This window comes from Crocuta crocuta, unplaced genomic scaffold, assembly GCF_008692635.1.
Source record: "Crocuta crocuta isolate KB4526 unplaced genomic scaffold, BGI_CrCroc_1.0 scaffold619, whole genome shotgun sequence".
NCBI classification, from domain to species: Eukaryota; Metazoa; Chordata; class Mammalia; order Carnivora; family Hyaenidae; genus Crocuta; species Crocuta crocuta.
This window is the reverse complement of record NW_027533395.1, coordinates 1,388,495-1,416,128: the sequence shown is the minus strand read 5'-3', so window position 1 is coordinate 1,416,128 and position 27,634 is coordinate 1,388,495. Positions and strand designations below refer to the sequence as shown.

The following is a 27,634-nucleotide window of genomic DNA, read 5'->3' as shown; positions in this document are numbered from 1 at the left end:
ATTTATTTCTAGGAGAGAGAGAGAGACAGCGTGAGCAGGGGAGGGTCAGAGAGAGAGGGAGATACAGACTCTGAAACAGCTGGCAGTCAGCACAGAGCCTGACGTGGGGCTCGAACCCACGAACCGCGAGATCATGACCTAAGCAAAAGTCGGACGCTTAACCGACTAAGCCACCCAGGCGCCCCTGGTCTTTGATACATTTTGAGGGAAGTTTTATTTATGATGCAAGGGTCCAACTTCGTTTTTTTGCATGTGGATCTGCAGTTTACCCAGCACCCACTTTGCTTTTTTGATATAACCACAATTCTGATTTCTTAATTTGAATCAGGCTGAATTAACTTGTAAGTACAGAAATGGAGACTCCACAGTTTTTTCTGTATGTCTCTGTTCTGTTTTGTGTTTTAGGCTTGTTCATTTCTCTGCTTATCTGGAGATGGCATAACATAGTGATTAAGAGGTGGGACTCTAAGAGTTAAGTTATCTGAGTTTGAGTCTAAGCTCTACCACTTACTTTGGACAAATTCTTTAACCATTTTTTGCTTTTCCTCATGGAACCTGGATCATTGTTGGGATGACTAAATGACACTATATGTAAAGCACTTGGAATAGTGCCTAGCACACCACTAGTGCTATATAAATGTTCATTATTATCATCTTTTTAAAAAGTTTTTCTTGAGATGCAAGTCTGGAGGTCTTACCAGCCTTGGTTCTGATGCTCTCATGGGACTTCATTCTAGACCAGCAACCCCCTTCTGTATTCAACTTTATTCAGTTCCCTTGGCTCTACTCATGTAGACTTAGAAAGGACTGGAAATACAGAATAATATTATGTCCAACCTGACATCAGGGCCCCCATTGGAACTTAGACATCATCATTGGAAAAATAGTTTGGACAGGGAGAGTTTATGTTTTCCATCTCTTCCAGCCTTTTGAGGAGAAATTGACCAAGAAACTTCGGCTTTATTATTTAATTTTTCTTCTTGCCATTATTGTGGTAAAAGAAAATGTGCCCAAAAGAAATATGGGTATAACTGAAAAGATACTAATCAATGTGTTCTTATGTTTGATTGGAGGGATTATAGATATTTTTAATTTTTTCTTACATTTTAATTTATTAAAACATTTGGCTGTGGATGCCCTTTATTTCATTGAAAAAATTCCCTTCTATTCCTAGTTTATTGAGGGTTTTTTTTTTTTTTTTGGTCATGAAAAGATGTTGGGTTTTGTCAGATGCTTTTTCTGTGTCTATCGAAATGATTTGTTTCTTATTCTAATACAACTATATATATTGATTTTCAGATATTAAACCAGCCTTGCATTCCTAGGATAAAGCCCACTTGGTTATCATGTATAATTCTTTTTATATGTTGCTGGAATTAGATTGCTAGCATTTGCTGCAGATTTTTGTACCCATATTCATCAAAAAGATTGTTCTGAAGATCTCTTTCCTTGTGGTCTTTGTCTGGTTTTGACACCAGGGTAATGGTGACCTCATAGAATGAGTTGGGGAAATGGTCCCTCTCTTCAGTTTTTTTTTAAGGATTTAGAGAGGGGCACCTGGGTGGCTCAGTCAGTTAAGCATCTGACTTCAGCTCAGGTCATGATTTCACAGTTCATGGGTTCGAGCCCTGCGTCAGGCTCTGTGCTGACAGCTAGCTCAGAGCCTGGAGCCTGTTTCAGATTCTGTATCTCTCTCTCACTCTGACCCTCCCCTGTTCATGCTATCTGTCTCTCTCTCAGAAACAAATTTTAAAAACATTTAAAAAGTAGAAAAAAAATAAAGGATTTAGAGATTCTTTAAATCTTTAGTACGTTCATCCATGAAGTTATCAGAGCCTGGGCTTGTTTTCACAGGTAGTTTTTTAAAAATAGTAACTAAATCTCTTTGCTTTTTATATAGGTCTGTTCAGATTGCCTGTTTCTTTTGAGTCAGTTTCAGTAATTTTGGGGTGTTCTTTTTTTGTTGTTTTTTGAAAAAAATTTTAATGTTTATTTATTTTGAGAGAGGGAGAAAGAGCTCAAGCAGGGGAGGGGCAGAGAGAGAGGGAAAGAGAATCCCAAGCAGACTCTGCCTGTCAGCACATATCCCATTGAGGGGCTCAAACAAACAAACTGTGACATCATGGCCTGAGCAGAAATCAAGAGTCGGTTACTTAACTGATTGAGCCACCCCAGGACCCCTAGTTTCGGTAATTTGTGTCTTCCTAAGAATTTGTCCTTTTCATCTGAGTTGTCTAATTTATTGGCATACAGTTGTTTATAATGGTACTTTATAATACTTCTATATTTCGGTAAGGTCAGTAGCAATATTCTTTAATTTCTGATTCTAGGAATTTGAGTTTCTTCTCCTTTATCAGTCTAACTAAAAGGTTTGTCAGTTTTGTTGATCTTTGCAAGAACCATAAAACTTTTGGTTTTATTGGTTTTTGTTTTTGTTTTTCTATTCCTTATTTCATTAATTTTACTTTTTATTATTTCCTTCCTTCTGCTTGTTTTAGGCTTAAACGTCATAGAAAAAACCCTCAATGTTACATTAGATTCAGATGTACAACATAATAATTGACAAGTCTGTACAACAAGTCTATATATTATGCTCAATAAATTTTACATGATGGAAATAATACAGGATGAGGATGCCTGGGTAGCTCAGTTGGTTAAGCATCTGACTCTTGATTTCAGCTTGGGTCATGAACTCATGGTCATAGGATTGAGCTCCCCATTGAGCTCTGTGCTGAGTGTGGAGCCTGCTTGGGATTCTCCATCTCTATCTATCTCTGCCCTTCCCTCATGTGCTCTCTGTCTCTTTTTCAAAATAAACCTTAAAAAAAAAGAAATAATGCAGGGTATTTTCTCTGACCACAATAGAATTAAATTAAAAATCAACAACAGAAATTTGGTCAGAGAACACACCTTGTATTATTTCTGTCATTTTAAATTTTTTGAAGTTTATTTTGTGGCCTAGCATATTATCTATCCTGAAGAATGTTCCATATGTCCTTGAGGAAAACATATATTCTGCTGTTGTTGAGTGTACTGTTTTCTAGATGTCTGTTAGGTTTAACTGGTTTTTAGTGGCAGCCAAGTTTTCTATTTCTTTGTTGATCTTCTGCCTAGTTGTTCTGGCCATTATTAAAGTCTCCAATTTTTATTGAGTTTTTATTTTATTTATAACTAACACACTTTATACTTTATTTGCTTCATTGAAAGCCTTATGGTACATACAAGGTTTAATAGAATTAACCTCAGTTTTGTCCACACTGACTCCAGTGAGTTGTATTTGGGTTTTCTATGCTTGAGACTACTTGATTGCTGTTGTTGTTGGTTTATTTTCTTTCAGGATCAAGGTGCATACTTTCATATAAAATCTTATTTTTAATTCCTTCTCTGGCATTTCTTTTCTCAATTTTTGGCCTTGTGTAATTATACTTACAATGGAACCAGCATCCTAAAGCCACCAAGATAAATCCTCCTACTCCAACATCACATGATCTTCTAATTTTACTAGTTAACAAAAAATGCCCAAGGCCAACCACAGCATATCCTAATGAACCATACAGTATTGAATCCCATGCATAGGAAATGTTTTCATCATCTGATATTCCTAGGAGCTTAAAGGTTTTCCCTGTTGCAGGTTTGCTGGGCACTGGTGTGTCAGCCATGGGCTCCAGTACCCAATTTATATTGTTGAATCGTCTCAGCTTTTATTTCTGTCATAACAAATCTTTTTTTAATTTTTTTCGTTGTTTTACTTGCAACCAATTTGTATCTTTGAATCTAAAATGTGTCTCTGGTGAATGGCATATAGTTGGATCTTGTTTACTTTATTTAGTCTGACAATCTCTGCCTTTTGATTGGGTTATTTATTCCATTCACATTTAGTGTTGTTATTGATATAATTGGACTATGTCTGTCATTTCATTTCTAGTTTGCTATGTGTTTCATGTCTTTTGTGTTCTTCTCTACCTTTATTTTTAGTTTTTTTAAATGTTTATATTTGAGAGAGAAACAAAAGTATGAGTGGGGGAGGGGCAGAGAGAAAGAGGGAGACACAGATTCTGAAGCAGGCTCCAAGCTCTGAACCATCAGCTGTCAGCACAGAGCCTGACGTGGGGCTCAAACTCACTAACTGTGAGATCATGACCTGAGCCAAAGTCCAACACTTAACCGCCACCCAGGTGCCCCACTTTTTTTTTTTATTAAAAAAGTTTTTTATTTGAGAGAGAGCATGTGTGGGGGATGGACAGAGGGGGAGAAAGAAGAGAAAGAGAATTCTAATCAGTCTCCATCCCACAACCCTAGGATTATGAGCTGAGCCAAAATCAAGAGTTGGACACTCAACAAACTGAGCCCACCCAGGTGCCCCTTCTCTGTACCTTCTTAACTGCTTTCTTTTGCGTTAAAAAAAAATGTTTTTCATTGTAGCACTTTGATTTCTTTAATGATTTTTTTTCACTATTTCTTTTAGTTATTTCGTTAGTGGTTGCTGTAGGGTTTACCATATACATCTTACCTTATTGGAATCACAAACTGTTTAGATTATACTAATTTAATTCCAGTTAGATATAGAAACGTAACTCTCATGTAGCTCTAAATAACATGCTACACTCACCTCAGTGAACTTTATTTGCCAAAAAGCACACTAAAAAGGAGAATTTCATGTATTTCCTGAGAAGTAAGGATGCATTAGAAATAGGACCCTAATTTTGTTTACTTTATCATGTCTGGAGCTAAGACTAGGTGAGAGTGGGGAAACAGTCTGTATTTAGAGTTTAGATACATTTTGTTTGTTGAGAGATTTTGTCACACGTGGGTGTTAAACACAGCATTCTAGATCCTGCCCCATTCTTCAGTGAGCTGATAGCCTACAGCTCAAAATATGTTGAGCTCATTGGCTCTTGATGCTTGCATGTTGAGCTTTATAACAAATAAAGAGTATGGTAAAAAAATAATAGCACTAATTGGTAAACACTTGTTTTGGAGGTATGTAATTTTGAGAGAAGGACACAGTACTTTGATGTGGAATGGATGAAGGTGTGTTCATTTATGTCTGGAGTCGGTGTTGGTTTGTGGAGAATAATCTTGTTCTATGCTCCATCTTTTGCATCTCATTTTCTCCCACCAAGGTAGGGGCTGCTAATTGTGGCCTTTTTTTATTGTCTCAGATAAAGGACTATTTCTGGCGTGTAACTCCTAGGAGAAAAGATTTATTCGATCTGAAGAGAAACCAGAGTATACCTCCTAGGAGAAAAGAAGCCAACCTTGAGCTCAGCCCTCTGTCCTGAATCATGCTATTGGACTATAAAACAGAAGGATCCCCATAGTGGGCTGTAGGTGCATGCTCTGAGAGTGTCAGTTAAGACCCTCCAGGTGTGGGGCCTCACCTTTTGTAAAGGCTAGGGTTTTATAGAAATGTGAATAGCCAACTTAAGGAACCTTGTGTTAGTTGGAAGAGATCTTATATACAACTGGTAACCGTACTTTGAATGTTGTTTTGGAAAACAGTTTTTTTGCTTGTTAATTGCACCAATAGTTTTCTCTTTCTTTCTTTTTTTTTTTTTTAAGTTCATGTATTTTGAGAGAGAGAGAGAGAGAGAGAGAGAGAGGGTCAGTGAGAGGGAGAGACAGAATCCCAAGCAGGCTTTGCACTGTTAGCACAGAGCCCAATATGGGGCCTGAACCCACAAACCTTGAGATCATGAACTGTGATTGAGAACTGAATGCTTAACAGACTGAGCCACACAGGCACCCCAATATTTTTCTCTTTTTAAAAATATTTATTTATTTTTGAAAGAGAGTGAGAGACAGAGAGAGAGGCAGAGAGAGGAGACAGAGGAGCCAAAGCAGGTTCCACACTGTCAGCACAAAGCTTGACATGGGGCTCAAACCTGCAAACTGTGGGATCATGACCCTGCTGAAGTTGGATGCTTAACTGACTGAGCCACCCAGGCGACCCTATTTTTCTCTTTCTTAATGAATATGGCAAGTACTTACGTGAACATTTTGGAGATGGTTTGGAGGGACTGTTTTTGTGACTGAGCCAGAGATGCTAGAGTAGCTGTTTCTGGATGACTAGAGGTAATTAAGAGTTCTGGGTCTTGAGGTAAGTTGAAAGGGCTTGATTCTGAACAGACATTTGCAGATGAAATTGCTGAGAGCACTAGAGATGAAATGTATGATTGGTAGTTTCTTCCAGAATGTTCTAGCCCTTGGTCCAGGTGTGTGAGTGAATGGTCCCCATGTAGAAGGAGAACAAATCCTCTCCTCTCTTTTTCGGTCCACAGTCCTTCAGCATTCTCTGTTTCTCTTAATGTGGATGTACATAGCAAAGGCTCGTTGTTTGTGCTTGTGCCATTAGTAATTAATTGGATCTCCTTTCCTATAATTTTATGGTGTGGTAAATTAACTTTAGGTTTTAAATTTAGCATTAACTTTTTTATGGCTCTCAGAGATGAGCCATCTGACGTATGTCCTTTATTCTGCGAATCTTTTAATCAGCAGATCTTTCCCGATGGCTTTTTCCGGTTTCTTATTACGTAAGCATCACAAACCTGGGAAGAGAGAGATTCAGAGAGAGAAAGAATGAGTAAGCGAAAGGGTGGTGTGTTTGTGTGAGATCGACTTGGGATCCTTTCTTTAGAAGCCTCTGGTTTTAGGACTATTTCTTTATTCTTCTGTTTCTATTACTGCTTCCTTGTCTTTACAATTGTTTCTAAATGCTGGGAGTTGAGAACCAGAGGGGCAGTGAAGATGGCCTAGAATTACTGCTGTCTTAGTAGGTCAGGAAGAAACGTATTTCCAATTGACTCGTTAAATAATCAGGTCAGAGGGTTGGGAAGGGGCTAGAGTCTACAGCAGTCCAAAGCCTATCTGTCATTCCTGGGCTTTTGCTCTTTCCCAGCTAGCTCTTCTCCTTCTCTGGCTCTCTGGAGATGGCCTGCTTTTGCTGGTACATCGGTCCTTGGTCCTTTAGGGATGTGCTGTTCCCTATTTGTTACTGATGCCAAGGTAAGACGAAAAGTTTCATTTTCACCAAAGAAAAGGTTGATTTTTTTTTTCTTCAAAAGGAACTCTTGCTAGGTAGGAAGTGTAGACACTTAGTCATGACTTAGTTAACAAATGCTGATTTCTTTTTTTTTTTTTTTAATTTTTAAAATGTTTTTATTAAAAAAATTTTTTTAACATTTGTTTATTTTTGAGAGACAGAGAGAGACAGAGCATGAGCAGGGAAAGGTCAGAGAGAGAGAGAGACACAGAATCCGAAGCAGGCTCCAGGCTCTGAGCTGTTAGCACAGAGCCCAACGCGGGGCTTGAACTCATGAACCACGAGATCATGACCTTAGCTGAAGTCAGACGTTTAACCGAGTTACCCAGGTGCCCCTCACAAATGCTGGTTTCAAATTGTAACTTCTATAAATCCTAGTCACAAATGGGATCATTAGGCATAATTTAGATCCTTAATTTCTTTCCTTTTTCCATCCAACATCTAGGGCACTTAAAAAAGTAGTCTTTTAAAATTGTAGGCAGTTCTTCATATTATCTGTTAATTTTCTCTCTCCATTTTTCTTTCCCAAAAGTTAGGCTGGAACTCTGGTCATCTAACTCAGATATTCTAACCATGTAGAACAAGTAGATTGTTAATCTTAGTGAGTTGTAGAACCTGTTACATTTGGGTAACAATATATTATCCTGGTCAGCAAACCCAACAGGCATCTCTTCAGTAGGTGAAATTTTAGTTTTCTTTGGATTGTTGTGAACAAAAAGAGGAGTGTTTTTGGCCCCATAGGAGCGTAATCACTCTAACTAAATTCTCAGATTTATACCAGATGCCATGTACCATACTTCGTCTTTTCTATGGGACTTTGATCTTATAGATTAGCAGTGCCAGGATCACAGAACCTTAAAAGCTAAAAGAACTGAAGAGGCCATCTACTCTGGTCTGTTCCCCAAAGCACAAATTTCACTTATTGGGGTTGTATCCTGCCTCTCCTTGAACACTTAGTGAAAATAGTACTTAATACTTTAGACTATAGACCATTCAGTTTTCTAAACAATGAGGATCGTAGGGCACTTGGCTGGCTCAGTTGGAGCATGTGACTCTTGATCTTGGGGTTGTAAGTTTGAGCGCTGCTTTGGGTGTAGAGATCACTTAAATAAATAATATCTTTTAAAAAATGATGAGAATTTATTCCTCATGTTGGAATCTTCCTCTTTATAACCTGAACCTTTACTCTGTCTTCTATATATTAACCTCTTCAAGAGCTAAAATGTGTACTACGGTGCTTCTGTGCTATCCTTTCTTCTTTCAGTTGTTCTTCATATGTCATGGTTTTAGACCTTTGGCATACTGTGATTGTCGTTTAGATATATTATCATTTCTCAGCATACCTCCTAAAGTATGGCATTAGGGCATGTCACCAAGTAAGCATTCAGTAAATGTTTATTGGATTGAATGACACCTAGAACTGGATCCAGATATGATCTGAGTAGTTTAGATTAGTGGGAGACTATTAGCACCCGGAATATGGACACATTTTATTTGCAGGCTCCAATTGCATTAGTTTTTCAGCAGGTGAATTGTGTTGTTCGTTCATAAGAGGTTTAGGTCCCACTAAAATCTTTAAATCTCCTTAAAGTGACCTGCTGTCAAGCTAACTCTCCCGCATCCTGTAATTGATCAGTTGGTCATGGTATTTAGCGTGGTGGTGGTGGTGGTTGTTTATTTGTTTGTTTTTTAATGCTACATGCTCATTATAGAAATTTTAAACAATACAAAAAAGTGCAAAGAACAAAGTAAAGTAAACTCATCTAAAATCTCACCATTCAGAGTTACTATTACCGTATTGGTGAATCACCTGAACATTTCCAGTTGATCTTATCTTTTCTCCCTCCCTCCTTCCATCCCTCCCTTCCTCCCTTCCTTCCTTCTTCCCTTCCTTCCTTTCTTTTTTTCTTTTTTTAAAAAAATTTTAAATGTTTTTATTTTATTTTTGAGACAGAGAGAGACAGAGCATAAGAGGGGGAGGGGCAGAGAGAGAGGGAGACACAGAATCCAAAGCAGGTTCCAGGCTCTGAGCTGTCAGCACAGAGCCCTATGCGGGGCTCGAACTCACAAACATGAGATCATGACCTGAGCCAAAGGCAGAGGAGGCTTAACCGACTGAGCCACCCAGGTGCCCCTCTTTTTTCCTTTTTTTAAGAGAGAGAGAGCATGAGTGAGGGAGGGACAGAGGGAGAAGGAGAGTGAAGATCTTACGCAGGCTCCATGCCCATCTCATGACAGTGAGATAATGACCTGAGCCAAAATCAAGAGTTGAACATTTAACCAACTGAACCACCCAGGCACCCCTGAACTTTTTTTTAACCTAAAGAAACTCTTCTTCTTATTTTTTTTTTTAAACTTTATTTACTTTGAGAGAGAGAGAGAGGGAGAGCGAGAGTGAGCAGAGAAGGGACACAGAGAGAGAGAGAGAGACAGTCCCAAGGAGGCTCTCTGCTGTCAGCGCAGAGCCCGACCTGGCGAATCCCACAAACCACAAGATCATGACCTGAGCCGAAATCAAGAGTCAGACACTTAATCAGCTGAGCCATCCAGGCGCTCCACTCTTTATCCTTATTAAATGTGTCTCATCATTGCAGCTCATCATTCTAGTTTATCAGGATATTTTTTGAGTCCTGATGATGTCATTCTATGTATTGGTTTTCTTTTGCAGCTCTGTATCATCAGCACATTTGATAAATATGCCTTCTAAATTTTTGTCCAGATGCTTTGATCTAATCCTGACTCTGCTACTGATTTGGTGGATGATTTGGGAATATTTTCTCTCCTTTCTGGGTTTTGGCTTACTGCTATTATATAAAATGGCCTCAAAATCTGGAAATAAAAAACTCCTTAAGAATCAACTGCAAAGCTCTTTGTAAAGAATAAATTTGTGAAGAAAAAGCTGTGGGTGGGGAATCATCAGCCAGGGCCAGACTAGAAAAATAAAATCCTTTTTTGGAAAAATCAGGGACGACAACCTTCATAGAATGGTTCAAATCTTCCTCTGTCCTCCTACTCTCCCAAAACCCCAAGAGGGAATTTACCAGTTGACATAATTAAAACCATAATAACATAAAAAAGAAGAAGAAGAAGGAAAAAAATTGCTGCAAGCATTAGTTCTTATTATATTGAGAAATTGAAACCTAACAGAGAACAATGAAGAGGTGGTTTGGAGTGAGGGTAGGTGGGAGAGCTTTACTGAGAAAGAAGATGCTCTTTACTGTTTTCTCTTTTAATTAGTAGTAAGCTTGGTGGTCACAGTGAAGGCTCTTCTGAGTTGGGGTCCATAGGGAGAGAAAAGTGTGAAACTCACTGCTGCCTGCTATTTCTCCTCTAAACAAGCCTTGCCTTGTGCATTGCATTTCCCCTGGGTTCTTAAAGAAGGTGTGTGATCATCTAAAACTGAAACTGAGGCAGCGTTTTAAGCAGGCAATTAATGACATGGTAAGAATTTTTAGCTTCAGTACATTAATTGTTAAATGAATTGTGTCTGCATTTTTCTGTCATTTTACTGTGATATCAGCCTAATTATATATATAGTGTTACAGAGTGGAAGATAATAATAAGCAGAATTATGCACTCAGTGATCTGACTTCAGGAATTTCTAACACTGAAAAAAGATATTCTTCTTAAACTGTCTCTTGCTGTTCTTTTTATGTAGGTTTTGATTAATTTTACCTCGATTATACATTTCTCCCTGGGGTCCAGATATTGTGCATGCTCTAGCAAAGTGGGCTTCTATTGTAAGAGGTTTAATGAGATTTTTTGTTCTAATTGGTTTCCATATAATTTCTTTTAAAACCAATAACATCTGAGTGGGATGTCAAACACAGGGTGTGATAATGCATTTTCACTGCCCTGTACACCAAAAAACATTAATTTCTCTCTCATTTGACATTGTTTTCATATGATGAAAATTCTCAATCTCAAGGAAGTTCCAGAGACAGTGGTTCTCACTGGTCTCTCCTCTCCTACATCCATGTTGTTGACACCCCTGAAAAGGCAGCAGAATTGGTTACCTGTAGTTGGAACTCAGTCTGGAGAGAAGGGAGTGGAAGATTTCTGACTAGGGTTTTGACTACATCATCTTCCTTCTGGGGTAATTTGCTAATTGGGATTCAGATAGGGATGGATTAAAAATCTCCTTTTGCCCATTTAATCAGAATTAATTTTCTACTTGAAAAATGTGAACTGTTCGATAAATTCTAAAGAGTACTATATTAATATATATTTGTAATAAAGCTTGATCCTAAAATGAATATCTGTGAGCCACTCACACAATAAATAGATGTTGCCAACTCACTTAAAACCTATCTTTCTTTTTTAATTATGCATATAGTAAAATGTGGAAAATGATAGGTGTGTAATTGGACAACTTTTTACATATGTATATACCTCTGTAATACCATCCAGTTCAAGACCTAGAGCATTTCCATAACTCCAGAAAGTCATTCATGACTCTCCTATTCCCCAGAATTGTGCACTTTTCTGACTTCTTCACCATAAATTAGGTTTTCCTTTTCTTGAATTTCATATGAACAGAATTATATAGGAGATCCTTTTTTGTGACTTTCACACACAGTAAGTTTTTGAAATGCATCCACTTTGTTGTATGTATTATTTCATTCCTTTTTTAAAAATATAAACATTTTAATTATTTTTTAAAGTTTTATTTATAAGTAATCTCTGCACCCAACGTAGGGACCAACCTCATAACCCTGAGATCATGAGTCACTTTCTCCTCCCACTGAGCCCACCAGGGCCCCCCAAACTTACACAGTTTTGAACTCTGGTCAGAAAGATATAAAATTTACCATCTTCAGTGTTTTTAGGTATACAGGTTAGTAGCGTTAAGTGTTTTTACATTGTTCTACAACAGAATTCCAGGGCTTTTTCATCTTGTAGATCTGAAACTCTATACCCATTTAAACAATAGCTCCCCCCATTTCCCCTCCTCTCTGTTCCTGGCAACCACCATTCTACTTTCTATTTCTATGAATTTGACTACTTTAGATACCTCATATATGTGGAATCAACACAGTATTTGTCTTTTTGTGACTGCTTTATTTCACTTAGCATAATGACCTCAGCGTTCATTCATGTTGATCATATGACAGGATTCTCTTCCTTTTTAAGGCTAAATAACATTCCATTGTATGTATAAACCACATTCTGTTCATTTATCTGTTGGTGGACATTTGGGCTGTTTCCACATTTTGGCTGTTATGAGTAATGCTGCTATGAATATGGGTGTGCAGATATCTAGTATAAGGTAGTTCATTCCTTTTTATTGCCGAGTAGTATTTTATTATGTAAATACACCACAGTTTATTCATTCTTCCCATTTCTTTATCAGTTGGATTCTCGAATCCTCTAGTCTTACTTGTTCCGTGCCTCTTTCTCTCTCTTACTCTTCCCTGTGTCCATTCCCTTCACTGGCTCCCTTAACACCTGCAGAATAGAATTTAAGCTTTGTAGCATGGCATACAGTTCCATTCTTTAAAAAAATTTTTTTTAAGTTTATTTATTTTTGAAAGATAGAGAGAGCAGGCAAACACAAGTTGGGGAGGGTCAGAGGGAGAAAGAGGGAGACACAGAATCCAAAGCAGGCTCCAGGCTCTGAGCTGTCGGGGCTCGAACCCACAAACCATGAGATCATGACCTGAGCTGAAGTTGATGCTCAATTGACTGAGCCACCCAGGCGTCCTGTAGTTCTCTTCTTAATTTACTTTCTGGATGCTGTGTCCTCACCACAGCTATGCCAGACCACCTAGAGTTCCCTGGACAAAACAGAGACACTTAATAGTTCTCTGGACAAACTGTTTCCTACTCCAGACCCTACCCCCCCCCCCACACACACACACATTTCGTCCCTGCCTTAGATGTCCTTCTCCAGCTTGTCAGCTTACCTCCTGAAATAGTACACATTGATCATTGCTTTTAGAGCCAGGCCTAGCCATACTACAGTAATTAACTATTTCTTGCTTGTCTTTTTTACTAGGCTGTGAGCTCTTTGAAGCCAGGCAGCATCCATGTCTAACTCAGTAACACAGTGCCTGTGTTCATTGAATATCTGTTGAACATAGATCTATAAACAGAATTCTGCTCTTTTAGATAAGTGGGTATTCAGGATACTGGCTGGGCCTGATCTGGAATGGACTGGGAGTAATATTAATTCATTTACTGTTGGGCTGTTGGAGGGAGCCCACAGGACAATTCAGAGACCACATTTCAGAGAATCATTGAACAAAAGTGCCAGTCAGACTCTCCAAAAGAAAAATGGACTGAAGGCCAAAGTGGAAGAATTCAGAAACAGGTCATAGGTTCAACAGGTGTAATAGAGCAAAAAGTTTTGGAGAAGAGGGTAAGGGTTAAGATCTAGAGGAAGATGACCTTGGCCAAATAGGGAATCTACAATAGCTTTTCTCAAGTTCTGAGCACAGTCAGGGTGAAGTGTGAAAAGCATAACTTTCTCTGTGCAGTTGAATAACTATTGAATGTTTCATGGGCTCCGTCATTGGAGGTGAAGCAGGTCAGTAAAGAGAAAACCACTTTGATGCAGCCAGCAGATGCCTGGGACTCTGTCAGGTGCTTTAACTTATAGGAGTTTGCTAAAAAAAGAGAGAGAGCAGAGAGAGAGAGAGCCCTTCAAGACAAGTAAATAAAGAGAAAAAAAGCTCGAAATGGGATTATTAAGGGAAAGACAAGTGCCAAGAGCTTCCTTGGCAAAGAAAAGGGCAATTGTTCTAGTCTCAAATATAGCCACGCAGAGAGGGTAGCTGGGAAGGAGGAGATAAGAAGATAACTTTCTTGTACCTTCTTAGCTAGTATGTATCACTGTGTCTTTGAAAATTGGAGCCATTCAGAATATCAGCCTGTTGGTATTCTTCAGACTGGTGAAACTGTCGGGGCCTAGGGAAAATGGGTCATTGTTTAAAGAAGGAATGAAGAAAGGAGGGAGAGGAGAGAAAGATGGAGTAAAGGTTTCTTTGGGCTAAATTTCACTGTAATGATATGTATACCCCCCTCCCCCCCCCTTGGCTTATTCTGAGATCAGAAGCTCTGTTTGTCCCTGTTGTCAATTATTGAGGATCTTCTCTTTGGGTTTTGGTAATATCTCTTACCCACAATTGTCACTCCTAGTGCTGTTTTCTTTTCATGAGTCATTTAGCAATTATTTATGGATTTCACTAAACCGACCTAGATTTAGAACTCTTGTGGTTAAGACCTCCATGCCTATTGACATGTACCTCTGCCCCGTAACTCTAAGCTCTTTGGGTATTCAGGGACTATAATTTGATTTGAAAAGCTCAGTGTTCTTTTTCATCAGAAATCAGTGTTCTACTAAGGCTGACAGTCCATCGTCTCCTGGATAATTTTGAGTCAGGATAACAAATTAGAGTTTAGGATACATTACAGATGATAAATGTGACTTCCTTAAAGGGAAATCCATTTGTTTTGCTTAGTGTTTCTGTGATTAATTACTTGCCAGATTAAATTGGTCCATAAAAATGCATAGTATTTTATTCGATTGCTCTTCATGGTGATTAATTAGGCCATACTGTTGCTTTGTATGTTAATTATACTGACATTTTTCCCCCTCTTCTCTAGTTTAATTAATACAGCATATACTTGAAAGATTGTTTTTGGGATGGGATACTATCTTAGGAAGAACAAAGCCCTGTGTAGCTTTTAGGCTGGTATTAGAGAGTAATACTTCAAATTTTGTGTGCTCTCTGTTGATCCTTGTCTGTATCTGTGACTTGCAGAAAGTACACTAACTGCAAATGAATTAGGAAGAGCTCTGTTTTGGTTTTCCTGTAATTATTAAAGGTGATATACTGAAGATTCTTGGCTCAATTGAAAAGTGATTAAGAATATAGAGAAGGAGCTACTGATGCAATGTGTGCTGTAAAACAAGTATAAAGCTAAATGGTAGTGTGTGGGGGTACAAAGAGTTTGTTCCCTAGGCTGCCGCAGGGTGCCAGTGAGGAAATCAGGCATATTTAACAGTTTTATTAATGATCCAGGGCTGAAAGCATAAAAACTGTTCATGAAGTTTATAAGTGATACGATCTGGAGATACTTCCTACACCCAGGAGGGCAGAGAAATGATATAGATGGACCAGGAAGAGAAGGATCACAACTTCTCTGCATATCTGCCTCATAGAAATAGTATACATAGAACCATATATATATATATAAATTTTTTTTTAGATTTTTTTATGTCCTTATTTTGAGAGACAGAGACGAGAGCAAGTGGGGGAGGGTCAGAGAGAGAGGGAGACATAGAATCTGAAGCAGGCTCCAGGCTCTGAGCCAGCACAGAGCCTGACATGGGGCTTGAATCCACAGACTGCGAGATCATGACCTGAGCCGAAGTTGGACACTTAACTAACTGAGCCACTCAGGCACCCCAGATATATATTTTTTAAGTTTTATTTATTTATTTTGAGAGAAAGTGTGCACATGCGTATGAGCTGGGGGGAGGCAGGGCAGAGAGAGGGAGAGAAGAATCCCAAGCAGTCTCTGCTCTGTCGCTGTCATTGCAGAGCCCAGTGCAGGCCCTGTCTCACGAACCATGAGATCATGACCTCAGCTAAAATCAAGAGCTGAGCCACTCGGGTGCCCCCAGGGGGATATTTTCAAAAGTAGATCTTCCAGGGGCTTTCTGGAAATGGCAAAATTGTAGGGTAGAATTCAGATCAGCCAGGGGCTAGGGTTGGGAGGAGGGACACAGAGGAACTTTTTGAGTGATGAAATTGTTCTGTATCTTGATTGTGGTGTTGATTACATGACTGTATGCATTTTTCAAAACTTGTAGATTGCACATTGAAAAGGGAATTTTACCCTTTAAAATTAGGGGAAAAAATTAGAAAATTAGAAAAAATTAGTTTAAAAATTAGAAAAGATTAGAAAATTAGTTTAAAATTTAGAAAATNGTGGGGATGAGCACTGAGTGTTATGTGGAAACTAATTTGACAATAAACTATTAAAAAATAAAAATAAAAAAAAAAAAATTTAGAAAATTAGAAAAAAAATTTAAATTCGGGGGAAAAAAAGGCACCTGGGTGGTTCAGTTGGTTAAGTGTCTGACTTTGTCTCAAGTAATGATCTTGGATTTTGGGTTCAGAGCCTGGAGCCTGCCTGCTTCAGATTCTGTGTCTCCCTCTCTCTGCCCCTCCCCTGCTCATGCTCTGTCTCTGTCTCTCTCTCAAAAATGAATAAACATTGAAAAAAATTTTTTTAATTAGAAAAAAAAAAAGTCTTCACAAGGAAGGGTAAGAAATTTATCTTTTGACCATCGCTACCATACTTTTTATGTGGCAACTTATTGAAAATAATTTGATTAACAGGAGCTATAATTGGAGGACTTGGATTTTCTTCATGATGCTTCCAAATTCTAAGGCTTTTTATTTATTTTTGAGTGGAAGCAGAGAGAGGGTGGGTTGTGGTGGATTTCCTTGATGTTAGCATAATATATACATGTACCCTGATAAGATTCTTTTGAAAAGGAAATCATAGATAAGGAGATCTTGGACCTTGTTGATAGCCATGAGACATAGACAAGAGGATCCTTTCCCCAATTTATGGGCTGAATCCAATTATTTGAGGTTGTGTGGATTTCTTTTTAGTTTTTATTTACTTGCTCTGTCTGGGCCCTCCTACTGTTGAGTTGTTATTAGACCTAAATAGTGCCCAGAGATATTTCTGTCCTGGAGCTAATCTCAGAGACAACTTCCACACCTCCCTGCTTTTGGAGTGGAGCAAAAAGCTTTGTCATGCTATGGGTTTTGTAAAGCAAGTCTGTACAATGTCAGGGACCCTGGGATAGGTGAACCACAAATGCTGAGCCATTGCTAAAAGCTGCTATGCCTCTTTCCCCCATGTCTCCAGTGATCTGAACTGTGTTTATAGTGCTTGCTTCTCATGTCCAACTTGGAGCACCTCCCTGAATGCCAGACTACTCAATAGCTATTCACTATCCCTAAAAATAGTCCAGTGGGGGAAATTATATAGATAGTGGCAGAAGTTATATGGTGATAGTGTTACTGCATTACTTGTAGCAGTAATATTCAGTACAGCTATGTGGCTGCAGCTTAGTATGCTAACTGCTGACTACCCCTGAGCAGATGTGTGGCCATCGTTCTGGCCCAGAACAGGCAGATTACATTTAGCAAGTTGCTGATTCCCTGAGCGACTTGTTGAGCAAACATCTCTGGGTCTTTCAGTGTTTTCAGCAAATGATTTTCAGCACTGGACCTGAAGGGGCTGCTGTGGTTCCCAACCAAGACCGCATCTGTTGAAAACCTCATATTGCTTTGTATCCCTGTTTTTAAAAATCTGTCCCTTCTCCTCCTCCTAGTGTGATAAATAATGCAGATGCACTAGATGAAATCTGCTATTGGAGCAGAACTCTAATCAACCCTATTGCTTAGGGTTGAACTAAACTAATTTAATCAGAAATAGGACTTTCTCAAATCACCATCTGCATCAAGTAGCATATTGTTTTCTTGTTCTGACTTGGCGTGTTCACCAATACTTGCAGGGTGTAGCAAGTAGCAATTAAAAAGTTGTAATTAACCTTGTAAAAAAGGAAAACTTTTTGTAAGGAGGGAAATTGTAAGACAACATACACAATTTTTGACTGGATAAATAGGTGGTAATGAAATCTTATGAGATAAAAACTTATGTTAGCAATGTATCATGTCTTAATACTGCATGTGTTAATTTTTATGCCCTTTCTGTCCAAAAGGGACTTTCAGGTAATTTACTGACTGTACGATAGTAGATACACGGCACTCCATCCGGGTGGGAAATGCAGGTCTATTTTGGCTAGCTCTTAATTAGTCAGTAATTACTTATATGTTTCCTGTGAACCATCTCTGTGCCCTTACCTCCTGACCTGCATTAATAGATAGTACCACATGGCAAAACTTCATAGGGGGGGCACTGCCATGGCAGTTAAGACTTTGGAAGAACATCTGAAGTCTCAGGTATAATCATGTTGTACCTTAGATAGAATGTGACCAGGGTAGCTGTGTTTCCTTTGAAAAGCTCCAAGACATGACAGACTACTGCTTACCATCCATTATTTGCTTCTGGAGAGTTTCTGAAGCATTCCCTCTCTCCTGTGCCGTCATGAAAGTCACTCCATGAAGGAAGAGGCCACTTTAAGCACTAAACCAAACAGGAGTGTTGAGCACATTTACCCACTAGAGTCTAGGGGCCGTTGACTTTAGTCGAGACTGATGTTCTTCCTTCTGTCTGACCTTTCAAGCAAGGGCTTTCTCCTAGAGAAAGGAAACCCGTTCCCCCACCTCTTGAGTTCGCTTCCAGAGATAATATGTACATGCAGAAGTATGTTGTTTTGGGATTTTTTGTTTATAGTCATTTGGGAAATGTAAAATCTGACATCTAACCCTGATAAAAATTCTCCACATACTAGCAAGAGAAGAAAGAGACATCTGTAAGAAATCTGTAGTGGTCATACTTAATTGTGAAAGACTGAATGCTTTTTCCCTAAGATTAGGAATCAAGTGGGGATGTCTGCTCTCACCACCTCTATTCATCATTGTGTTGGAGGTTCTAGCCAGAAATAGAAACATAAAGCATCTAGATTGGAAAGAAAGAGAGAAATTTTCTTTACTCTCAGACAGCATGATTGTCCAAGTAGAAAACATGATGGACTTTACAGAAAGCTGCTACAGGGGCTCTTGGGTGGCTCAGTCAGTTAAAGATCCAACTTCAGCTCAGGTCGTAATCTCACGGCTCATGGGTTTGATCCCCTTGTCGGGCTCTGTGCTGACAGCTCAGAGCCTAGAGCCTGCTTTGGATTCTGTGTCACCTTCTCTGCCCCTCTTTGACTCATGCTCTGCCTCTGTCTCTCATAGAAAAATATTAAAAAAAAAAAAAAAAAAAGCTGCTAGAATAAGTGAGTTTAAGTGAGGTTGTTTCCCCTTGGGAGTAAATTCCAGAAATGACGTTCAGTTCGGTTTGTTTTTTAATCATTTTTTTAAATGCCTATTTATTTTTGAGAGCTAGAGAGACAGAGAATCTGAAGCAGGCTCCATGCTGTTGCACAGAGCCCTGTGCAGGGCTCGAACTCACAAACCCAACCATGAGATCATGACCTGAGCTGAAGTCGGACGCTTAACCAACTAAGCCACCCAGATGCCCCTCAGTTTAGGTTGTTTTTTTTTTTTTAATGTTTTATTTATTTCTGAGAGAGAGACAGCATGAACAGGGGAGGTCAGAGAGAGAGGGAGATACAGAATCTGAAACAGACTCCAGGCTCTGAGCTAGCTGTCAGCACAGAGCCCAGTGTGGGGCTTGAAACCACGAACCGTGAGATCATGACCTGAGCCGAAGTCGGACACTCAACCGACCGAGCCACCCAGGCGCCCCCCCCCTCAGTTTAGTTTTAATTCATCCTGCTAGTATCAGCAGCAATCTGTCAAATACATCATTCACTAAAGACTAGACATTTTGAAGGGAATTTCCATCTTTAGTATTTTTAACTTTCCAGGGCCCCATCATTATAATGATTTTTTAAATTTAAATTCCAGTTAGCATATAGTGTGGTATTGGTTTCAAGAGTAGAACTTAGTGATTCATCACTTACATATAACACCCAGTGCTCATCCCAACAAGTACCCTCCTTAATGCCCATTAAGCATTTAGCCCATCCCCCTACCCATCTCCCCTCCAGAAACGTCAGTTTGTTCTCTGTATTTAAGAATCTCTTCTGGGGCGCCTGGGTGGCTCAGTCGGTTGAGCGTCTGACTTCGGCTCAGGTCATGATCTCACGGTTGGTGGGTTCGAGTCCCGCATCGGGCTCTGTGCTGACACCTAGCTGAGAGCCTGGAGCCTGTTTCAGATTCTGTGTGTCCCTCTGTCTCTGACCCTCCCCTGCTTATGCTGTCTCTATCTCTCTCTCAAAAATAAATAAAATATTAAAAAAAAAGAAGAATCTCTTATGGTTTGCATCTGTCTGTTTTTCTCTTATTTTATTTTTCCTTCCCCAAATATCATATATTTGTCTTTCTCTGACTTATTTCACTTAGCACAATACACTCTAGTTCCATTTACGTTGTTGGAAATTGTAAGATATCATTCTTTTTGATCACTGAGTAATATTCCATTGTGTATATATAAATATATATACACCATATCTTTTTTTAACTAACTAATTAATTAAATTTTTAATTTACATCCAAGTTAGTTAGCATATAGTGCAACAATGATTTCAGGGGTAGATTCCTTAATTCCCCTTACTCATTTAGCCCATTCCCCCTCCCATAACCCCTCNCTCCTAGAAATAAATAAAACATTTAAAAAAAAAAAAAAAAGAATCTCTTATGTTTTGTCCCCCTCCCCTCCCTGTTTTTATATTATTTTTGCTTCCCTTCCCTTATGTTCATCTGTTTTGTATCTTAATTTCTTCATGTGAGTGAAGTCATATGGTATTTGTCTTTCTCTAATTTTGCTTGGCATAATACCGTCTAGTTCCATCCACATAGTTGCAAATGGCAAGATTTAATTTTTTTTTTTGATTGCCGAGTAATACTCCATTGTGAATATATATACACCACATCTTCTTTATCCATTTATCTGTCAGTGGACATTTGGGTGCTTTCCATATTTTAGCTATTGTCGATAGTGCTGTGGTAAACATTGGGGTGCACGTGCCCCTTCAAAACAGCACATCTGTATCCCTTGGATAGATACCTAGTAGTGCAATTGCTGGGTCATAGGGTAGTTCTATTTTTAATTTTTTGAGGAACCTCTCTACTGTTTTCCAGAGTGGCTGCACCAGTTTGCATTTCTACCAGCAGTGCAGAAGTGTTCCCCTTTCTCCGCATCCTTGCCAACATCTGTTAAACCATATATTCTTTATCCATTGAGTCAATGAATCTGGGCTCTTTCCATAATTTGACTATTTTTGATCACACTGCTATAAACATTGGGGTGCATGTGCCCTTTCCAATCAGCATTTTTGTATCCTTTGGATAAATACCTATCACTGCAATTATTGGGTCATAGGGTTGTTCTATTTTTAATTTTTTAAGGAACTCCCATACTGTTTTCCAGAGTGGCTGTACCAATTTGCATTCTCTGTAATGACAAAAAAAATATTTTTTTTTACATTTATTTTTGAGAGAGACAAAGTGCAAGTGGGAGAGGGGCAGAGAGAGGAGGCACAGAATCTGAAGCAGGCTCCAGGCTCTGGGCAAGCTGTCAGTACAAAGCCTGATGCATGGCTTAAACCCATGAACTGTGAGATCATGACCTGAGCCGAAGTTGGATGCTCAACCAACTGAGCCACCCAGGAGCCCCTCCCTGTAGTGATTTTTTATGTTGATGTATAGACCACAGGAAGAGCCAGTGGACCAGTAAGATGGGAAACATTTGCAGCAAGATTTAGACAGCTTGTTCTAATATAAGTGTATTATAAGCTGCATATAACTTTATTTTCCAACAGGTAAAATAATAATAATGTTATTTACCCAGTATTCAGTCATCAAAAATAGACCAACATTAAACATTATTTTATTAGAATATAACTCCAGGTATTCAGTCCTGCATTTTCCAAGGTAGTTATTGCTGAAAAACATGCCTGACACTGGTGTAAACATTGGGGTGCATGTGCCCCTTAGAAACAGCACATCTGTATCCCTTAGATAGATACCTAGTGGTGCAATTGCTGGGTCTTGGGTAGTTCTACTAGTTTTAATTTTTGGTCAATTTAATTTTTTAATAAATTACCAACTATTTCTGTATCCTGTGGATAAAACTACTGGTCCACAACTTTTATGCCATTTCCTGAGTTTCTATTCACACTTTGTGAAATTAGGCAGAGAATGAAGAAGTATTCATCATAACTTCTTGGGGCACCTGGATGGCTCAGTTGGTTAAGCGACCGACTTCGGCTCAGGTCGTGATCTCACGGTTCATGGGTTCGAGCCCTGCGTCAGGCTCTGTGCTGACAGCTCAGAGCCTGGAGCCTGCTTTACATTCTGTACCTCTCTCTCTGACCCTCCCCTACTTGCGCTGTCTCTCTCTGGCTCTCAAAAATAAATTTAAAAAAAAAGCAAAACTTCTCAGTAAATACTTCCTTCTTGCTTGAAAAGCACTTCCCCATAGATCTGGAAGAGCAAGGAGTTCAAAACAGAGCAAATTATAGAAATGCTCAAGTGTATCTGAGTAGGATACACTCAAAGGAGCTAAGGCTTTTTTTCTTTGTCAAACAGGATGTCAGGTTCTCTCTCCTTTGGTAATAACATTTAAAGCACAGCTTGGTAGCTCTTTGAGGTCTAGTGTTATGAAGCTGTCTTCTTTCATCCCTGCTTGTTCTACCTTAAGCTGAAGGGTTTAGTCTAGACAGGTGGAAAGTCAGATATAGAATTAATTTAAGGGGAGGGTACCTACCTTGTATCATGGGGCATATAATTGACTTTTTTTCCTGGTATAGAGAAACCAGTGTTAACTAGTAGAGAAAGTGCTGTTCTTTCTTTTTTTTTTCCCCTTTAACTCTTTTGAGCCTGAATATCTGATTAATTGTAGCTCCCTGGGTAAACAATCTTCATAGTTTTTACTACCAGCATGGTCTTGCCTCTTGAACTTAATACCCTACCCAGAGGTTTCACAAGTACCTCAAACTTGACATTCCAAAGAACATGCCTTATTGCCTTCCCTTCACAATTTAAGAGCCATCTCCTACATTTACCATCTCAATGGTATCATCTCTTCAGTTGCCTAAAGTAAAAACCTTAAGTTTGCTTTAGTGTCTTCTCTCTCTCCTCTCTCCCGCTCCAGTCAGTCAGTAGGTTCTTTCACCTTTACCTCCTAAATATTTCCCAAGTAAATTCTTTTCCATTTATTCAAGGCCTCATTACAAGAGCTTCCTAACTATTCTCTCTGTTTCTAGTCTTTCCCTCATAACAGCCACTGTTCATTTTCATGAACATTTCATTCAGTAGAGTTGAACTTCAGAAGTCCAGGTCTTGACACTGCTTTTGGGAGTGTGTATTGGTATCATCACTTTGAAGCCAGTTTGACAATATCTAGTAAAGTCCATCTTACCTAAACCTTATGACTCAGTAATTTCATTCCTATATTTTGTTCCTTGAGGAACTTTCCCCAAATGATCGCAAAGGTATATAAATACGAGCACTTATTATTATTTTGTTTGAGAAAGAGCTTGAGCAGGGGAGGGGAAGCAGAGGGAGGGAGAGAGAGAGAATCTCAGGCAGGCTCTATGCCCAACATGGAGCCCATCATGGGGCTCCATCTCACTATGAAATCATGATCTGAGCCAAAATCCAGAGTTTGATGCTTAATTGACTGAGCCACCCAGGCTCCCCTGTTAATTTTAATACCATGAAAATTGGAAGCCACCTACATTTCATTTCCATCAACAGAATGGACTGTGGTATATTTACACAATTAAATATTATACAACACTGAGAATGGATTAGAGCTTCCCAAAGGAGTAAAATCTCAAATATAATATAAATTGCAGAATGTATGATAATATGCACATAATGTTTAAACACATAAAAAATATGTTATTTAGAGACAAATTTGTATTTAGTAAAAGAGTAAAGCAGTGTATAGGAATGATAAGTATCAAAATCAGAAGAGTGTTTACCTCTGGGAAGAGAGAGACCATATGCAATGAAGAAGAGGTACATGGAAGTTTTGAAAGGTAATTGTAATGCTTTCTTAATAAGTTGGATATAGGGTACACAAACATTTACTATATTCTTTTCTGCACCTTTTTTTTAAATATCTGAAATATTTTATTACGGGGGCACCTGGGTGGCTCAGTCAGTTAAGCGTCTGACTTCGGCTCAGATCATGATCTCACGGTTTGTGAGTTCGAGCCCCATATCAGGATTGGGCTCTGTGCTGACAGCTCAGAGCCTAGAACCTACTTTGGATTCTGTGTCCCCTTCTCTCTCTGCCCCTCCCCCACTTGTACTCTGTCTCTCTCTGTCTCTCAAAAATAAATGTGAAAAAAGTTTTTAAAAAAGAAATATTTTATTAGAAAAATCGCCAGATTAAAAAAACACATTTTTTTAAATGTTTACTTATTTTTGTAGGAGAGAGAGACAGAGTGTGAGGTGGGGAGGGGCAGAGAGAGAGGGAGATACAGAATGTGAAGCAGGCTGCAGGCTCCGAGCTGTCAACACAGAGCCTGACTTGAGGCTTGAACTCACAGACTGTAGGATCATGACCTGAGCTAAAGTCGATGCTTAACCGACTGAGCCACCCAGGTACCCCAGAAATCATCAGACTTTAAATCTTGTGTGATTCCCCATCATTGATAGGGATCAGATAATGTCCAAACTTCTTCACGTAACACCTTGACCATACCCCTACCTTTCTGGCTGAGTTTACTGTCACTCTCCCATCTATCTTAAGAACTGGCCAAATTAGACTAGTCACAGAGTCTCAAGTTTCATACCTCTGTGCCTTTGTACACGCTTTTACCTAGATTGTCTTTCCACTCCTCTTTTTATCTAACAAAAGTTTGTTTATGCTTCAAAACCTAGCCTAAATGTCACCTTCCTTGAATGCTTCTGGATTCTTTGAGGCCAAACGACTCATCCCTGCATTGCCACGGGACTTTGTACATTTCTCTCTTAGAGCACTTATCGCACTGTGGTAAGGCTGTTCACATGTATGTCCATCACCAGATGGTGAGCTAAGACAGAGACCCTGCTTTTCTTCTGTAATCGCTGTCCCCAGCAAAGTGCAGTGTGGTTCAGTAAATGTTGGGTGAGTGAATGAAGGGATGCCTGCAATGAATGGTTCCATCTTCCAAGGACTTATATTGCCACTATTGTCTCACAGAATTATCAGCTGACCTGAGGGTCCTAAGCTAGGGAACTGGATATTGAAATGCCTAAGAAGTGCTTGTACGGCTATCCCTCTGGTTATGCCCTGCAGCTGCATCTGTGCAGCTCCATTATAAAAGCCTGCTTCAGATCCTCATAGACGACAGGAAACGTAGTCTTAGCAGCTCCTGAACTGACCTGGTATAGCCAGGAAGAATGCTTCAAATAGTTACCAGAGAGACTGACCCATTTCTCAATGATGAGCTGAATTGTTTATCCCAACACAGTAGAATTTACTGACTTCTTGTTCCCTCCAGGGTAACAAGAGGACAACCAAAGGGTTTTTAATTATATGAAATGGGGCTTTGAGACAACTAAAGCCACTTTGAAATGAATTATTGATAGCATTATGCATTGCTTTTCTTCCTTTTTTTTAAGTAACAAGTCAGGGCAATTAATGCGATTTTTTATGTTGCAGATTCACTGAATTTTAAAGATGATTTTAAGGATGCTTTAAAAAAAAATCCTCTCATTGGCTGAGTGATGGGTTGCTGTTCTTTTTGTAATTCAGAGGACCGGCTGAAGGAATCTGTGTGTTCCGATGCTGTTTGCCATGCCACTGTTCCCGGTGTTTGGATGCCTGCTGCCTTTGGCAGTAAAGTGTTTTTTTTTTAGGCTCCTCATGAGGTTAAAAGTTCTCTTGTGTGTTTCTTACAGAGGACCTTTCCAAATGTATATTATTGTCTTATAAGCCAAAAGAGAGCTGAGGAAGCTGCTATAATTAACAGGCAGCTGCAAAGCAGAGCCATTTAGTCCCTTCAGTATGGTTTGGTGGAGATGAGAGAATAGAGGCTTCGGTGTAGCTCTAAGTGAAGCAGCTGCATCACCAGCTGGAGACTGACACCCTGTTGAGGGTGGGCACACACAGCTGAGAGCCATTCACTCCCATGTGACACTGAAAAGCCTGCCTTCAACTTAGTTGCTTTGTGTTTATGTTTAGCTTAGTGGAGAGGAGGTCGGGACCTGCCGTAGCCCGTCGCCATGAGCGTCTGAGTCGGCACTGAGCAAACAGGGCCCTGGCAGGCAGAGGTCTCATGACTTTCACACAGGTATCCTTCTGGAAAACATGACCCTGGGAAAAGAATGTATAACTTTTCTCTTTGGTATACTGGAAAAAATTGGCTGGCTGTTTTTTGAATGCATGAACCTAATATAACTTATCTAGTAAGGGTTCTGTAGTCTGATTTAGTAAAAATTGGGTATTAGTCTCCATTCCTATAAGAAAATGTACCAGGATCTTCTCACCTTTACTCACATGATTAAGTTAATATTTCAAGGCTCCATTCATGCACCATCTCCTTTAAGATGCCTTTCCTAAGCCCCCAGGTTGGGCAGAATATCCCTCGTCAGTGCTCCCATGAGATCTTTTGTCTACTCTTTGTCTGTCTAGCCCTTCGCACATTGTAATTAAATTGCCTGTCTGTGGTTTGTGTCTTCCCACTAGTCCGTAAATTCCTTGCTATCTGGAATCAAATTTCATTCACCTCCCCCACTGCCTAGCATAGTATCAGCTTGTAGTGGGTAATTAACTGTTTGTCAAACAAACTGAACTACTGATTCACAGGCTATGCTAGCAGACCCTTAGCTTCAGATACCATAGACCTTTCTTCTAGGGACAAAGTGATCCTTCACTAGGTGGAAAAGCAGTCAGTTTGACAGGTAAGGGAGGGGAAAATAGAGTTCTTTCAAAAATGCTGCATGTATGGGGCACCCGAGTGGCTCAGTTTGTTGAGCTTCTGACTCTTTGATTTTGGCCCAGGCCATGATCTCATGGTTTGTGAGTTGGAGCCCTGCAAAGGGCTCTGTGTTGACAGTGTGCAGAGACTGCTTGGGATTCTCTCTCACTCCCTCTCTAGCTGCTCCGCCCCCCCCCAAGGTAAATAAACTTTAAAGAAAAAATAATAAAAATTTAACAATAAAATGGTGCATAGAAGATAAACAAAATGATCACTTAAAATTTTTTTAACATTCATTTATTTTTGAGAGACAGAGACAGCATGAGTGGGGGAGGGTTGCAGAGAGAGAGAGAGACAAAAGAGAATCCGAAGCAGGCTTCAGGCTACCAGCTGTCAGCACAGAGCCAGACATGGGGCCCAAACCCACAAACCATGAGATCATGACCTGAGCCGAAGTCGGAGGCTTAACCAACTGAGCCACCAGGTGCTTGGCCCTCTAATCACTTTCAAACTAAAATTCTCCTTTTGATAGTGTCACCTTTTCAGAAGGGGAAAATCTTACCACTATTTCTGGTGTATTGGAGAGAAAGCAGCTAATAACTTCTTTGTGAACATAAAACAATTATACCCAGCTTCCCATAAAGACAATCTGCCAGAGCCAGCCGCCTCACCGTCTCCACGCGGGCTTCATTTTCTTACTCTGGAATTTCAGAGTCTCCCCCAAAGACCGTCAACTCATTGCACTATTATGATGAATGTTTGGAGCTGGCTCTCACCCTGGCTCTCACTGCTTTACTAGCTATTACTGGAGGTGCTGTCAAAGAATCAGGCCCCAAATTTATCCTCCCATTAAGTCCTCTCCTGGGCAGCGCTACTTGGGTCTCCGTAGTAGTCCTCTAGTGTTCCCTCCTCCTCCTGCCTCCCACTGCCGTTGAATGTAAGGAAACTGCAGGCCCTGTTGCAAACAAAGAGCTGTGGCAGAAAGTAAGGTTGCAAATCATTTTCCACCACGG

The 27,634-nt window shown here is 39.6% G+C and overlaps 1 protein-coding gene across 1 annotated transcript in view; it reads left to right on the top strand.

Annotated features, from left to right (window-relative positions):
• ARMH3 (armadillo like helical domain containing 3) overlaps window positions 1–27,634 on the top strand; it is a 170,625-nt gene that overhangs the window by 92,744 nt on the left and 50,247 nt on the right. The gene's annotated exons all lie outside the window — the stretch shown is intronic.